Here is a 15,185-nt window from a genome sequence, read left to right on the forward strand (position 1 = left end):
CAGTGAACTAGTTCATAGTGAACTAATCACCAAAACGAACTAGATTTCCCATCACTAACTGACACCCTTCAGGATTTTTCCTGAAGGGTGTCCATTCCAAAAAATGCACATCAGGAAAGTGTTAGGAATTCCACATTGATTGAGAGCGTCCCCAACATCGGACCTCAGTGGTGCTGCCCGCCATTGCATTCACCCCGGTCACACCTCAGCAGCAGTGGTAAAGCGCACCTGCCTGGCCCAACGCCTGACCCAACCCCTTCCCCAGACCTCAGCGGCTGCCCACTCGCCAACCTCCACCTGCCCCCTTCCCCACACCTTCTGGATAGGACCATGATAATGCATAGGCCGGGGTAGGCAATGGCCTAGGGCACCATCTAGTGGTCCAGGGCAGGGGGCGCCAGGCTCAGACTGGGCCACCTCGGAAACCTCCAGTGTGCCCCCTCTGCCCCAGGTATCAGAATCCCTCAAGCAGGTCCACTCATCTGCCCTGTATAGTTTAGTTATTACACAGGCACAGTGAGCTGTACTTACTGTCAGTGTCTCTCCTGCAGCACTGAGGCCTGTCTCTCTCTAGGCCCCGCCCCCTCTGCTCACAGTGCAGGACCTTGCCGCATGAGGATGGGAGAAGGCCACACAGGAAAATACAGTCTTCTTCCTGTTGTCCTGACCTTTCTATAGCTGTCTGCAAATGTTGGGTCACAAAGGAAGGGGGAGAAAACACAGGGCAGCAGGCTGCAGAGGTGACACAGCATGTGAGCAGTAGGAAACTGTATATGCAGAGCTGTGTGTGCTGTGTCCCATCCTGTATACCACCATCTGCAGCATTTCCTATCTGAGGACCTGACCTCTTCACTGCTGTCCTGGCTGAAATTGGGATATAAGTAAGGAGACACAGGAGGTGTGTGTGTGTGTGTGTATGTATGTGTGTGTGTGTGTGTGTGTGTGTCCATGTGTGTGTCCGTGTGTCCCCATTCTGTCAGGTTTCCAATCACCACCCCTTCCCCTCTACACTCTAGTTGCAGGGAGCCAGTCCTTATTCTCTATATCAGGGGTGGGGAACCTTTTCCATGTCGAGGGCCGGTCGGGCCTTAATAAAATCATTCGAGGGCCGCACTCAATGTTATACTGTGCGCGGGGGTTTGCAGCACCCGAACAAGGCAAAGTATTGTTCCCCTAATGCTCCTGCTATTGTAGTTAACCCTCTGTGATGCCCCTTGTACCTGATTTGAATCCTTAGTGATGCCCCTGGTGGCCTAGTTAACTCCTCAGTCATGTCCCTGGTGGCCTAGTTAACTCCTCAGTCATGTCCCTGGTGGCCTAGTTAACTCCTCAGTCATGTCCCTGGTAGCCTAGTTAACTCCTCAGTCATGTCCCTGGTGGCCTAGTTAACTCCTCAGTCATGTCCCTGGTGGCCTAGTTAACTCCTCAGTCATGTCCCTGGTGGCCTAGTTAACCCCCCAGTCATGTCCCTTGTGGCCTAGTTAACCCCCCCAGTCATGTCCCTGGTAGCCTAGTTACCCCCCCCCCCAGTCATGTCCCTGGTGGCCTAGTTAACACCCCAGTCATGTCCCTGGTGGCCTAGTTAACACCCCAGTCATGTCCCTTGTGGCCTAGTTAACCCCCCAGTCATGTCCCTGGTAGCCTAGTTAACCCCCCCCCAGTCATGTCCCTGGTGGCCTATTTAACCCCCCCCCCCCCCCAGTCATGTCCCTGGTGGCCTAGTTAACCCCCAGTGTCTGCCCCAAATGAAAAAAATAAACATCCCACTCACCTTTCCTCCGCTCCCACGCTGTCCAGGTCCTCTTCTCCCTCCTCTCTTCTGTGCCGGTCTTCTCCTGCAAGCGGCGCGCGATGAAATGACGTCATCGCGCGCGGCCCGCAGGAGTCAGAAGACGTGCGCCGCTCTGCGCCGCGCTGGTGAGGCAGGAGCCGGCATACAACACATCTTCCTGTGTCTGTGGCAGCTCCTGCCTCACCAGCGCGGCGCACGTCACAGGAGGGCAGGAGTCAGAAGATGTGCACCGCTCTGAGGGGAAGGAGCCGGCACTCACAGCATCCTCCTGGCAGCTGTCACAGACACAGGAGGATGCCCTGTGTGTCGGCTCCTTCTCCTCCAGAGCGGCGCATGTCACAGGGGAGCCGCGGGCCACATCCGAAGGTGTCAGGGGCCGGATGCGGCCCGCGGGCCGGAGGTTCCCCACCCCTGCTCTATATGAAGACTAGTGCCACAAGAACTCAACACACTGTACCCACTGAATATTTCCATGCACTGTACCCCCAAAAACCGTTCTGTGTTTCCTTTATTGTAATACACACTGTGGTCCACAGAAATCCATTAATAAACACTGTGGTACTCTGAAATTCATTATAATACAGACTACAGCTCCCTGAAATTCATTATAATATACAAATTTACTCCTTAAAAATGTATTATTTTACACATAATGAAATTCTATATAATATACACTGTATCCGTTAAATATATATATTACCACATGTAAAATTATGCCCTCTAATAAAGTCACGGCCCCCAGACCTCACTCAGCAGTGATCAATAGCTCCAACCACCTCCCACTCCCCTATATGAATAACATTAAATCGGGACTGTCTAGTATGAAATATGTTTAAAACATTTTCTTATGGATATATATATATATATATATATATGTGTATATATAATATATGTGTGTGTGTGTGTTTCTATTTTGGGAAGTGTGTGTGTGTGTGTGTGTGCGTGGCGGGGGGGGGGGGGGCATTTACCTTCCCTGCCTAGGGCACCAAAATAACTTGTCCCGGTCCTGCCTCTTGACCTCAGCGATGCTGTTCGCCTTCCTCCTGAACCCACACGACGCCCCCCCACACACACACACACACACTCCAGAGCTCATTGGTGTTGCCTGCCTGAACCCCCTCAAAGCAGCCAGAGCAGGATGAAGGACTGGTGAGATTAACTTCTAGAACTACAACCCACTGTGTCTTACTAACAGTTCATAGTGTAGTTTTGCAGCCTGTGGTCATCCAGAACTACAACCCCCATCATGCCCTATTGGCAGTTTATACTGGCAGTTGTAATTTTGCAACAGATTAAAGGATCAGACAGTATAGGAGGAGGCAGTGGCACAGTACAACTACATCTCCCAGCAAGGCATGTGGTAATATTGTGGACTACATCTACCAACATGGGGGGAGATTTATCAATCATGGTGTAAAGTGAAACTGGCTCAGTTGCCCCTAACAACCAATCAGATTCCACCTTTCATTTTCCAAAGAGTCTGTGAGGAATGAAAGGTGGAATCTGATTGGTTTCTAGGGGCAACTGAGCCAGTTTCACTTTACACCATGTTTGATTAATCTCCCCCATGGTGTTTAGGGTAAGCTGTAGAACTACATCTCTCAGCATTGTGTGTGGTAAAATGCAGGAATGCATTACATAATGGGAGTTGTAGTTCTGAAACAGATTAGAGGATGACACAGTACATGAGGGGGAGATGGTGGCACAGTACACAAGGGGGGCGCGGTGACAGAGAACACCGGGGGAGACACAGTGATAGAGCACATGAGGGGGACACGGTGACAAAGCACACAAGGGGGAAAAGGTGACAGGGTACACAAGGTACTCAAAGGCTTTTCTGAAGCCTTTTCAGGCCTCCTGATCAGGATTTCTGATGGATGTGTGAATGAAGCCTTAGACCGTCACCACACACCTTGATGTGAGATGTAGTCTTGCATATTACCACACCCAATGATGAGAGATGTAGTCCTGCATATTACAACACCATAGTTGCCAACATTTGAGTTTTTTTCCAGGGACACTTTAGCATTGACAGCAAGGGGCCTCAGTGGGGTGTGCCCTGTCATGGGTGGGGTTTAAGGGGTGTGGCTTGTCACCAGTGGGTTTTTTCCAGAATTTTCCAGTCAGAACAACACAAAAGGAACATAACACATCCCAGTATCAGGTCCCCAATATATTACACACCCCAGTGTCAGGTCCCCAGTATAGTACACAACCCAGTCTAAGGTCCCCAGTATATTACACACCCCACCTCAGCATACAGGCTTTGGCCCAGAGATAGCACTCTACTGACTGACTGTATATACTGGTAGTTTTTCCCCATATGATGCAGCTGCACCCCATATTATCATACTACTACCCCCTTCATCCTCCTGTCCCTCCATCATCATACTACTATTACTTCCGCCCCCGGAAATATACCCTACATATCTGTATACCGCACATATGACTATATACCAGCAGTGTATATAACATACATACACCTATAGACCAGCAATTGTTTATACTGCATACTTAACTATGTACTGTACCAGCAGGATACATGCCACACAGAGAACTATATGCCAGCATATAGCCACGTATGTCAGAAGTGTATATTATGTGCCCTCTAATTATAGTGCTTGAAAAATCACTATATTGTAATCTGTATTCTTCTTCTGCTTCCAGCCATTCTTCTGCGAATAATCCAGCCCAAACCGCTTTGCGCACAGACTTCGTTCGAACTACGTTACTAAGCCCTCGGCAGTGACAGGTGTGCTATCTATTTTTGGTTTCGATCGGATTTGTTGTTTTTAAGAAATTTACGTTTAAAAACCCCTAATTTCCCAAAGAAAATAATGGACCATTGGAAATAATGGCCACACTGTAAATGCTAACAGCCAATCACAGCACATATGCAAATAGCTGAAATATAGCAGCCAATAGAAATTCTAAGGTCTTGTCAGTCAATGCATCACAAAGTCCACACAGTAAGATTGTCATAGTAACCGAGCAATGATCTTTACCATTATAAGTAGCAGAGTTCAGTCAGTAAAGTAGCAGAGCTGATGGGACGGTGCCCAGGTCGCTCTTAAAGGGGCATTACATAAGTCGCTCTTAAAAGGGACAGTACCCAAGCCGCTCTTAAAGGGACGGTACCCAAGTCGTTCTTAAATGGATGGTACCCAAGCCGCTTTTAAAGGGAACCTGTCACCCGGCATTCCGACGCAGAGCCCGGCCGACCCCCCGTTGCAGCCCCGGATACTTACCCTTTGCTGCAAGTCTCGCTCCTGGACCCGGTCCCTGGGCGGAGATATCGGCGCCGAAAGGTGAGCGCGTGCTGTATGCAAATTACATGAGATGAGCCTGATGCCCATAGAAAATGACTGGAATCGTAATTTTCTATGGGCATCGGACTCGTCTCTGGAGCGCGCGCACGGCTGCAGACGGCGATATCTCCGTCCCGGGACCAGCTCCAGGAGCGGGACTTGCAGCAAAAGGTAAGTATCTAGGGCTGCACCAGGGGGTCAGCAGGCTCAGCATTGGAATGCCTGGTGACAGGTTCCCTTTAACGGAGCCAATTTTCATTTTTTGCGTTTTATTTTTTTCCTCCTTGTGTTTATAAGGCCATAGCACATGCATTTTTCCACCTAGAGACCCACATGAGCCCTTACTTTTTGCGTCACTAATTGTACTTTGAATGACAGGCTAAATTTTTGCATAAAGTACACTGCAAAACCAGCAAAAAATTCAATGTGTGGTGAAATTGAACAAAAAAACTTTTTTATTTAGGTTTTTTTTGTTTTTACGCCATTCGCCCTGGGGTAAAACTGACTTGTTCTGCATGTTCCTCAAGTCGTTACGATTACAACAATATTTAAAATGTATAACTTTTATTGTATATGATGGCCTGTAAAAAATTCAAACCATTGTTAACCCCTTAAGGACCGGGCCTGAAATGGCCTTAAGGACCGGAGCAAATTTTATGAATTTGACCAGTGTCACTTTATTCATTAATAACTTCGGGATGCTTTTACCTATCCGGCTGATTCTGAGATTGTTTTCTCGTGACATATTGTACTTCGCATTTCTTGTAAATTGGAGTCGATACTTATAACGAATCTTTATGAAAAAAACCCAAAATAGCGTGAAAAATTGTGAAAAAATGCATTTTTCCAACTTTAAAACTTTTCTGCTTATACAGAAAATGGTTATACCACATAAATTATATATTAAATAGCATTAGCAACATGTCTACTTTATGTTGGCGGCATTTATTAAACTATATTTCTTTTTTTTTAGACAATAGAAAGCTTAAAACATTAGCAGCAAATTTCCAAATTTTCAGTAAAATTTCAAAATCAGATATTTTTAGGGAACTGTTCAGGTTTAGGCTCGGTTCACACGTTGTAAGAGTGCGGCTGTATGTGCGGCTGTAATTGTGCGGCGGTATTTTTGATGGTTCGTGTGTATGCTGGGAAGTATAGGATATGCGGCTGCACAGTGCACACTATCTCTGAATCTACGGCCCTATCGTAAACGGACCCGTAAAAAATGAACAAGACCATTGTTTGCGGCTGGACATGCGGCCGTGGATTGACAGGCGGTCCGTACGGAGTACTTCAAAAATAGCCGGCAATGATGCCGAATGCCGATGCCTCTAATAGTTAATATATTAAATTAATCAAAGACATTTTATTTGTAATCAAGACACTTTCGTTGATCAATAATTTATTTCTAACGAATCCATCATTTTGCAATTAAATATACTGTTAAAAAAAATAGATATATAAATAAATGTATATTTATATATTTATTTTTTGACAGTATATTGAATTGCACAATGATGGATTCGTTAGAATTAAATTATTGACCAACGAAACTGAATTTATTTCCAAGAAAATGTGTTTTATTCATTAAATATTAATTAGTACAGGAAGCTCTATAAGCCGTGAATTCATATGCCGGCAATAGAGCATTCTGTACTAATCATCACTTTACTTTAATGAAAACATCAAATGTTTCTTCTAATTATGTTATGACAATAACATTATTAGAAGAAACATTTAGAATTATATGTGCGCTCAGCTGATTGGCTGTTCGGCTGAGCGCACATATAATAAGCCGGTCCGCAGTACAGTCACTTCATTGTGCTGCGGACCAGCGAAGAGGACACATCGGGGTGAGTATAGAGCTCTCCCCACCCCCTCCCCGGCACTGCACCCCTCCCAGCAAGGAAGGGGGGGTCAGTTAACCCCTTCCTTGATGGGATGGGTGCAGTCTGACATCAGTCTGGCCCCCCGGGGGTTAAGGGGGATGCAATACATCCTCCCTTAACCCCTTGGGGGTCAGACTGTAAGCAGCAATCTGTAAAGATGCTGCATACTGTAAGGAGCACAACACTGCTCACAATGATGGGTGTTGTGCTCCTGTTTGTGTTTTTTTTGTGTGTTTCTCCCTTTTTGTTTTTCACATATCGGTATCCTGGGGATTACGTCGGATTCCATGGACTACGTCGATGACCAGCGGTTGTTCTTTGAATTTTTTAAATAAAATGGTCAATGAGGGGTGTGGGGGTGTTTTTATTTGAATAAAAATTTTTTTAAACTTGTGTCTTGTCTTTATTTCTTTACTTTTTAGACTTAGTAGTGGAAGCCGTCTAATAGACGGAATCCATTACTAAGTTGGGGCCTAGTGTTAGCCGGTATAAAATGGCTAACACTAACCCCCTATTATTACCCCAGTACCCAATGCCACCAGGGGTACTGGGAAGAGCCGGGTGCCAGTGGTCCCGGAGCGTCAAAATTGGCGCTCCTGGACCGGGCAGCAGCAGGCTGGTAATATTTAGGCTGGGGAGGGCCTAAAACAATGGCTCTTCCCACCCTGGTGTTACCAGGCTGCTGTCGTTTGGTTTTTAACCCGGCTGGTTATAAAAATAGGGGGGACCCTATGCAGTTTTTTTTTTAAATAAATAAATAATAAAAAAAAAAACGCATAGGGTCCCCCCTATTTTTATAACCAGCCGGGTTAAAAACCAAACGACAGCAGCCTGGTAACACCAGGGTGGGAAGAGCCATTGGTTTAGGCCCTCCCCAGCCTAAATCTTACCAGTCTGCTGCCGCCCGGTCCAGGAGCGCCAATTTTGACGCTCCGGGACCACTGGCACCCGGCTCTTCCCAGTACCCCTGGTGGCATTGGGTACTGGGGTAATAATGGGGGGTTAGTGTTAGCCATTTTATACCGGCTAACACTAGGCCCCAACTTAGTAATGGATTCCGTCTATTAGACGGCTTCCACTACTAAGTCTAAAAAGTAAAGAAATAAAGACAAGACACAAGTTAAAAAAAATTTTTATTCAAATAAAAACACCCCCACACCCCTCATTGACCATTTTATTTAAAAAATTCAAAGAACAACCGCTGGTCATCGACGTAGTCCATGGAATCCGACGTAATCCCCAGGATACCGATATCTGAAAAACAAAAAGGGAGAAACACACAAAAAAAACACAAACAGGAGCACAACACCCATCATTGTGAGCGGTGTTGTGCTCCTTACAGTATGCAGCATCTTTACAGATCGCTGCTTACAGTCTGACCCCCAAGGGGTTAAGGGAGGATGTATTGCATCCCCCTTAACCCCCGGGGGGCCAGACTGATGTCAGACTGCACCCATCCCAGCAAGGAAGGGGTTAACTGACCCCCCTTCCTTGCTGGGAGGGGTGCAGTGCTGGGGAGGGGGTGAGGAGAGCTCTATACTCACCCCGATGTGTCCTCTTCGCTGGTCCGCAGCACAATGAAGTCACTGTACTGCGGACCGGCTTATTATATGTGCGCTCAGCCGAACAGCCAATCAGCTGAGCGCACATATAATTCTAAATGTTTCTTCTAATAATGTTATTGTCACAACATAATTAGAAGAAACATTTGATGTTTTGAGTAAAGTAAAGTGATGATTAGTACGGAATGCTCTATTGCCGGGAATATGAATTACCGGCTTATAGAGCTTCCTGTACTAACATAGTAACATAGTAACATAGTAAATAAGGTTGAAAGAAGACAAGAGTCCATCAGGTTCAACCTAGGAAAATCCTACTGTGTTGATCCAGGAAGGCGAAAAACCCCTATGGGGCAGAAGACAAACGCCCCACCACAGGGAGAAACTCCCCCCCCCCTCCCCCGACTGCAATGGCAACCAGAACAATCCCCGGATCAACGTATCACCAGAAATCTAATGCCCATAACTTGTAATATTATATTTTTCAAGAAAAGCATCCAGGCCTCCCTTGAACTTATTTACTGAATCAGCCATGACAACATCATGTGGCAGAGAGTTCCACAGTCTTACCGCTCGTACAGTAAAGAACCCGCGTCGATGCTGATGATGAAATCTTCTTTCCTCTAGACGTAGAGGATGCCCCCTTGTCATTGTTACAGACCTAGGAGTAAAAAGACCACTACAAAAATCTCTGTACTGTCCATTCATATATTTGTACATTGTGATCAGATCGCCCCTAAGACGTCTTTTTTCTAGCGTAAATAACCCCAAGCGTGATAACCTGTCCTGGTACTGTAACCCACCCATTCCCTTAATGACCTTTGTTGCCCTCCTCTGCACCCGCTCTAGGTCAGCTGTGTCCTTCTTATATACCGGTGCCCAAAACTGTACACAGTATTCCAAGTGTGGTCGGACCAGTGATTTATAAAGAGGCAAAACTATGTTCTCATCTTTAGCATCTATACCTCTTTTGATGCATCCCATTATTTTATTAGCCTTGGCAGCTGCTGCCTGGCACTGATCACTAAAGTTGAGTTTACTGTCCACCAATACCCCCAGGTCCTTTTCGGAAGTAGTTTTACCCAGTGTTTTATTATTTAGCACATAACTGTACTTATTATTTCTATGGCCCAAATGCATAACCTTACATTTATCCACATTAAACTTCATTTGCCATTTCTCCGCCCAAGCCTCTAGCTTCTCCAAATCCCTCTGTAATATGATATTATCCTCCTCTGTACTGATTACTTTACCCAGTTTAGTATCATCTGCAAAAATGGAGATTCTGCTCTGTAGCCCCTCTACAAGATCATTAATAAAAATATTAAAAAGAAGTGGACCCAACACTGACCCCTGTGGTACCCCACTAGTAACTAAAACCCAATCTGAATATGTTCCATCAATGACCACCCTCTGTTTTCTATCACACAACCAGTTACTTACCCATTTGCATACGTTTTCCCCGAGTCCCAGCATCCTCATTTTGTAGACCAACCTTTCATGCGGCACAGTATCAAATGCCTTTGAAAAGTCCAGATACACAACATCCACAGCCTCCCCCAGGTCCAGTCTATAACTTACCTCTTCATAGAAGCCGATCAGATTAGTCTGACAGGACCGATCCCTCATAAATCCATGCTGGTGCTGAGTCATAAGATTATTTTCATTAAGATACTCCAGTATAGCATCTCTTACAATCCCCTCAAATACTTTACCTACTATAGATGTTAGACTTACGGGCCTGTAGTTTCCAGGATCACTCCTTGACCCCTTCTTGAATATTGGTACCACATTAGCTATGCGCCAGTCCTGTGGAAGAATCCCTGTCGTAATAGAATCTTTAAATAATAGGAATAACGGTCTGTCTAACACAGTATTTAATTCTTGCAAAACTCTAGGATGGATACCTTCTGGGCCCGGTGACTTATGGATTTTAATATTTTTAAGGCGTTTCCCCACTTCTTGTTGTGTTAGGCAGGTGAGATTTATGGGAGGATTAACATTATCCCTAGTCATATCGTCTGTTATGGGATTCTCCTCTGTGAATACAGTAGAGAAGAATGTATTTAGTAGATTGGCCTTTTCCTCTTCCCCCTCCACCATTACACCCAGATTATTTTTGAGGGGACCAACATTTTCGGTTTTAAGTCTTTTGTTATTTATATAGGTGAAGAACATTTTGGGATTTGTTTTACTTTCTTTGGCTATCCTTCTTTCTGTTGCTATTTTTGCTTCTTTTATTTGCGTTTTACACATTCTATTCTTCTGTCTATAGTTGCTCAATGCTTCCCCACTACCTTCTTGTTTTAGTTGTCTGAATGCTTGTTTCTTATCATTTATTGCACCCCTTACAGCTGTAGTTAACCACATTGGATTTCTCTTATTTCTACTACGTTTATTCCCATATGGTATGTGTCGTTCACACGATTTACACAGGATGCTCTTAAATATGTCCCATTTCTCTTGTGTACTTTTATTTCTGAAGGCATTGTCCCAGTCTATGTTCCCAAGGTCCTCTCTTAGTTTTTGGAAATTAGCCTTCCTGAAATTTAATGTTTTTGTAGCCCCTCTGCTAATCATTTTATTGAAGAATAATTGAAAACTTACTATGTTATGGTCACTATTACCTAGGTGACCCCCCACCTCTATTTTTGATATTCTGTCGGGCCTATTGGTTAAGATCAGGTCCAGAAGGGCCCCCCCTCTTGTTGGTTCCTCTACTAGTTGGGAAAGGTAATTATCTTTTACTATTTCCAAAAACACGCTTCCCTTCCTGGAGCTGCAGGTTTCTGCTTTCCAGTTGATATTTGGGTAGTTAAAGTCCCCCATAATAATGACTTCCCCCTGCTTCGCTGCCGCATCTATTTGTCTTATAAGAAGATTTTCTGATTCTTCCACTATACTTGGCGGTTTATAAATCACTCCTATAAGAATTTTATTATTCTTCGTCCCTCCCCTTATTTCTACCCAAAGAGACTCCACATTATCATCACATATATCCTCCCGCAGAATAGGCTTATGGCATGATTTAACATATAGACAGACCCCTCCCCCTTTCTTATTTTTACGGTAATTTCTGAATAGACTATAACCCTGGATATTAACGGCCCAGTCATAGGTCTCATCCAGCCATGTCTCGCTTATCCCCACTATATCATATTTCTCTTCAACCATTATGAGTTCTAATTCCTCAGCTTTATTAGTGAGGCTTCGAGCATTAGTATACATACATTTAATATATTTGTCCATATTCCCTTTCCTTTTATCACTAGTGACTATTCTAACCCCTCCCGCCGCTCCACCCCCAGTTCCATAATCTAGGCCCAGCTCTCCATCTACTCTGTCTTTACTTACTATATTGTAGTTGCCCTCCCCCCCGGTCCCTAGTTTAAACACTCCTCCAACCTCTTAGCCATCTTCTCCCCCAGCACGGCTGCACCCTCCCCATTGAGATGCAGCCCGTCCCTACCGTAGAGCCTGTAACCGACCGAGAAGTCGGCCCAGTTCTCCATGAACCCAAACCCCTCTACCCTACACCAGCTCTTGAGCCACTTATTTACCTCCCTAATCTCCCGCTGTCTCTCAGGTGTGGCTCGTGGTACAGGTAATATTTCGGAAAATATCACCTTGGAGGTCCTAGTTTTAAGCTTCCTGCCTAAGTCCCTGAAATCATTTTTAAGGACCCGCCACCTACCTCTAACTTTATCATTGGTGCCAATGTGCACCATGACTGCTGGGTCATCGCCAGCCCCTCCCAGTAATCTGTCAGCCCGATCCGCGATGTGACGAACTCGAGCGCCAGGAAGGCAACACACTGTTCGACGATCCCGGTCTTTGTGACAGATTGCCCTGTCTGTCCCCCTAATAATTGAGTCCCCCACTACCAGTACCTGCCTGGCCTGCCCTGAACTCCTGTTTCCCACCTTACTGGAGCAGACACCCCCCTGGCTTTCAGAGGCAGTGTCCTGCTGCAGCAATGCCACCCCTGAATCAACATCCCCCTCATCCGCCAATTTGGCAAACTTGTTGGGGTGTGCCAGATCAGGACTGGCCTCCCTCACACTCTTCCCTCTACCCCTTTTTCTAACTGTGACCCAACTAGCTGCCTCTTCCTCCTGTACCTCCATGCTATCACTCTCTCCCCCATCTACCCCTTGGAGTGCTTGCTCAGTCAGAAGCAGACCCCTTTCCAGTTTGCCAATGCATCTCAATCGTTGCAGCTGCTCATTTAGATCCAGGATCTGGGCTTCCAAACCAGCAACATGCACACATCTCCCACAATGGTATGCACCCTCGATCGGTTGATCAAGGATTGCATACATCGCACAAGATGTACATTGGGCCGCATTGTCAAACATGGCGCTCATTTATATGGGGATATTATGTATAAAGAATACATTTTCGTTTAAATAAATACAGTTTCTTTGTTCAATAATTTAATTCTAACGAATCCATCATTGTGCAATTCAATATACTGTCAAAAAATAAATATATATATATATAAATATACATTTATTTATATATATATTCATTTTAACAGTATATTTAATTGCAAAATGATGGAATCGTTTACATTTAATTATTGAACAATAAAAGGGACTTTATTAGACAGAAAATGTGTTTTATTAATTCAATATATTAACCATGAGAGACATCGGCTATAGTGCAGAGGATCGCAAACCCCGGTAATAGCGATTCATGTAAACTGTGTTCCCTGCTTTCCCAGATGCATCCAGAGGTGTTTGCATCACTTTCTTAACATTTTATTTGTTATTTTTAGTTGAACCAGATTTCCAAGTAAATGACCGTATGTTTTGAGCCGCATGTCTATTTTTTCCCACGGCAGTAGTTTCACCCGCACATTTACAGCCGCATAAAAAATACAGCCGCACAGTTACAGCGTGTGAACCCAGCCTAAAGTGTATTTGAGGGGACTGTGTGTTAGAAAGCCCCACAAAGCACCCCATTTCAGAAACTGCACCCCCCAAACTCTGCAAAAGCACATCCAGAAAGTTTTTTAACCCTTTAGGGGAGTCACAGAAATAAAAGCTAATTGTGTAAGAAATTTGAAAATTTAAATTTTCTGTGCAGAGATTTTATTGTAATCCAATATTTTATGGAAAATCTGTTTTTATTAATCTTTCACACGAAACACAAACAGTACATAAGTACATACACAACGTGAATAAAGGATATACAGCAGCAGTGAGAGAGTTTTTTCCATTTTAAGACCCCTAGAGGTCGCAAATTCCACCAACTACCACATAAGGTGAACATATAATTCCATAATAATCGCTCCACAACCTAGAAAGCGCAACTACTGACGTAAGGCCACAGCGGCAATACCAACATAAGGATAGGATTGAAAGAAAGAAAAAGGAGGGAAAAGTCAAGTCAGGACAAAGGAAAGGATAAGGAGGGGGGATAGTAAGGAAGGACAAAAAGGGAAACACGCAGGGGGGGCAAGACGAGACAGGGGCACCGGGTGGGGGGGAACAACATATAGATCCACATCTCTCCCCAGATCGGTACATGATACCTGCATCTCAGGACAGGGGTTCGGTCACATCCAGACGCCGGCAACACCATAACTTTGGGCACCTTCGGATATTAACTGTTAGCAGTGGTCAAAGCCGCAAACTCAGGCGTATCCATAAACTGATTCCATGGAAACCATGTTGCAGTGCATTTAGCGGACCGGCCATGTTCCTCAGCAATGAGTTCCTCCATCCTGCCCGTTTCCCTTACCTCCGCAATCCATTCAGTTAATGTGGGGACATTTGGGCTCTTCCAATGACGGGGGATGATTGCGCGGACAGCTGCGATAAGATGTCGCAGAATACCCTTTTTAACCTGAGAAATGGAACCCGGTAACAAGGACAGTAATGCCACCTGAGGCGTGTGAGGGATTCTCTTACCAGCATACTTTTCATAGATGTTGAAAACAGTCGTCCATAATGGTTTGATCTTGGGGCACGACCACCAAATATGTAGAAGGTCACCCCGATCAGTGAGGCAGCGCCAACATCTATCTGAGGACTCTGGGAACATGGCACAAAGTCTGGTCGGCACATAGTACCACCTGGAAATAATCTTATAGTTCTTTTCTTTGGCTCGCGACGCCATGGAAAGACCATGAGTCAGTTCACAGGACTTTAGGACAGAGCTCTGGTCTAGAGAAATCCCCAAGTCCGTCTCCCATTTATCGAAAAAAGAGGCCCTGCCAGCATTACAGAGGTGGAGGAGTACTTGGTAGACTTTGGAGAGGGAATGAGAAATAGGGGACGCAGAGAGTACCATGTCCTCAAAGTCCGTCACAGAAGAGTTGTAGGGGCAATTCAGAAAAGCAGATCTAACAAAGGAGGATAGCTGCTCATACTCCAACCAAGAGAGGGCACAACCGGTTCCCCTATCCTGCAAGGATTGAAGTGAAAGTAACGCCCCTCCTTCCATTACATCTCTCAGGCGTAGCCTGGCGCCCCGGGGCCATATCAAAAAAGTAGGGGAGCGGAATCCCGGGGCAAAAGCCGGATTTTGTAAAACAGGCATCATAGGTCCAAGTCGCGACCCTATGGGGTATTTAGCTATCCAATTGTCCCACACAGCGAACACATGCGCTGCTAGATACGGCCAACAA

The 15,185-nt window shown here is 45.2% G+C and overlaps 1 long non-coding RNA gene across 1 annotated transcript in view; it reads left to right on the top strand.

Moving 5' to 3' along the window:
* Nucleotides 1-3,310: 3,310 nt before the first annotated feature.
* LOC138797589 (uncharacterized) overlaps nucleotides 3,311-15,185 on the top strand; it is a 150,683-nt gene continuing 138,808 nt past the window's right edge. The window contains exons 1-2 of the long non-coding RNA XR_011363955.1: nucleotides 3,311-3,371; nucleotides 4,460-4,544. This is a non-coding gene — a long non-coding RNA (uncharacterized lncRNA). The remainder of the gene's footprint in view (nucleotides 3,372-4,459; nucleotides 4,545-15,185) is intronic.

Source organism: Dendropsophus ebraccatus, chromosome 7 (assembly GCF_027789765.1).
Source record: "Dendropsophus ebraccatus isolate aDenEbr1 chromosome 7, aDenEbr1.pat, whole genome shotgun sequence".
NCBI classification, from domain to species: Eukaryota; Metazoa; Chordata; class Amphibia; order Anura; family Hylidae; genus Dendropsophus; species Dendropsophus ebraccatus.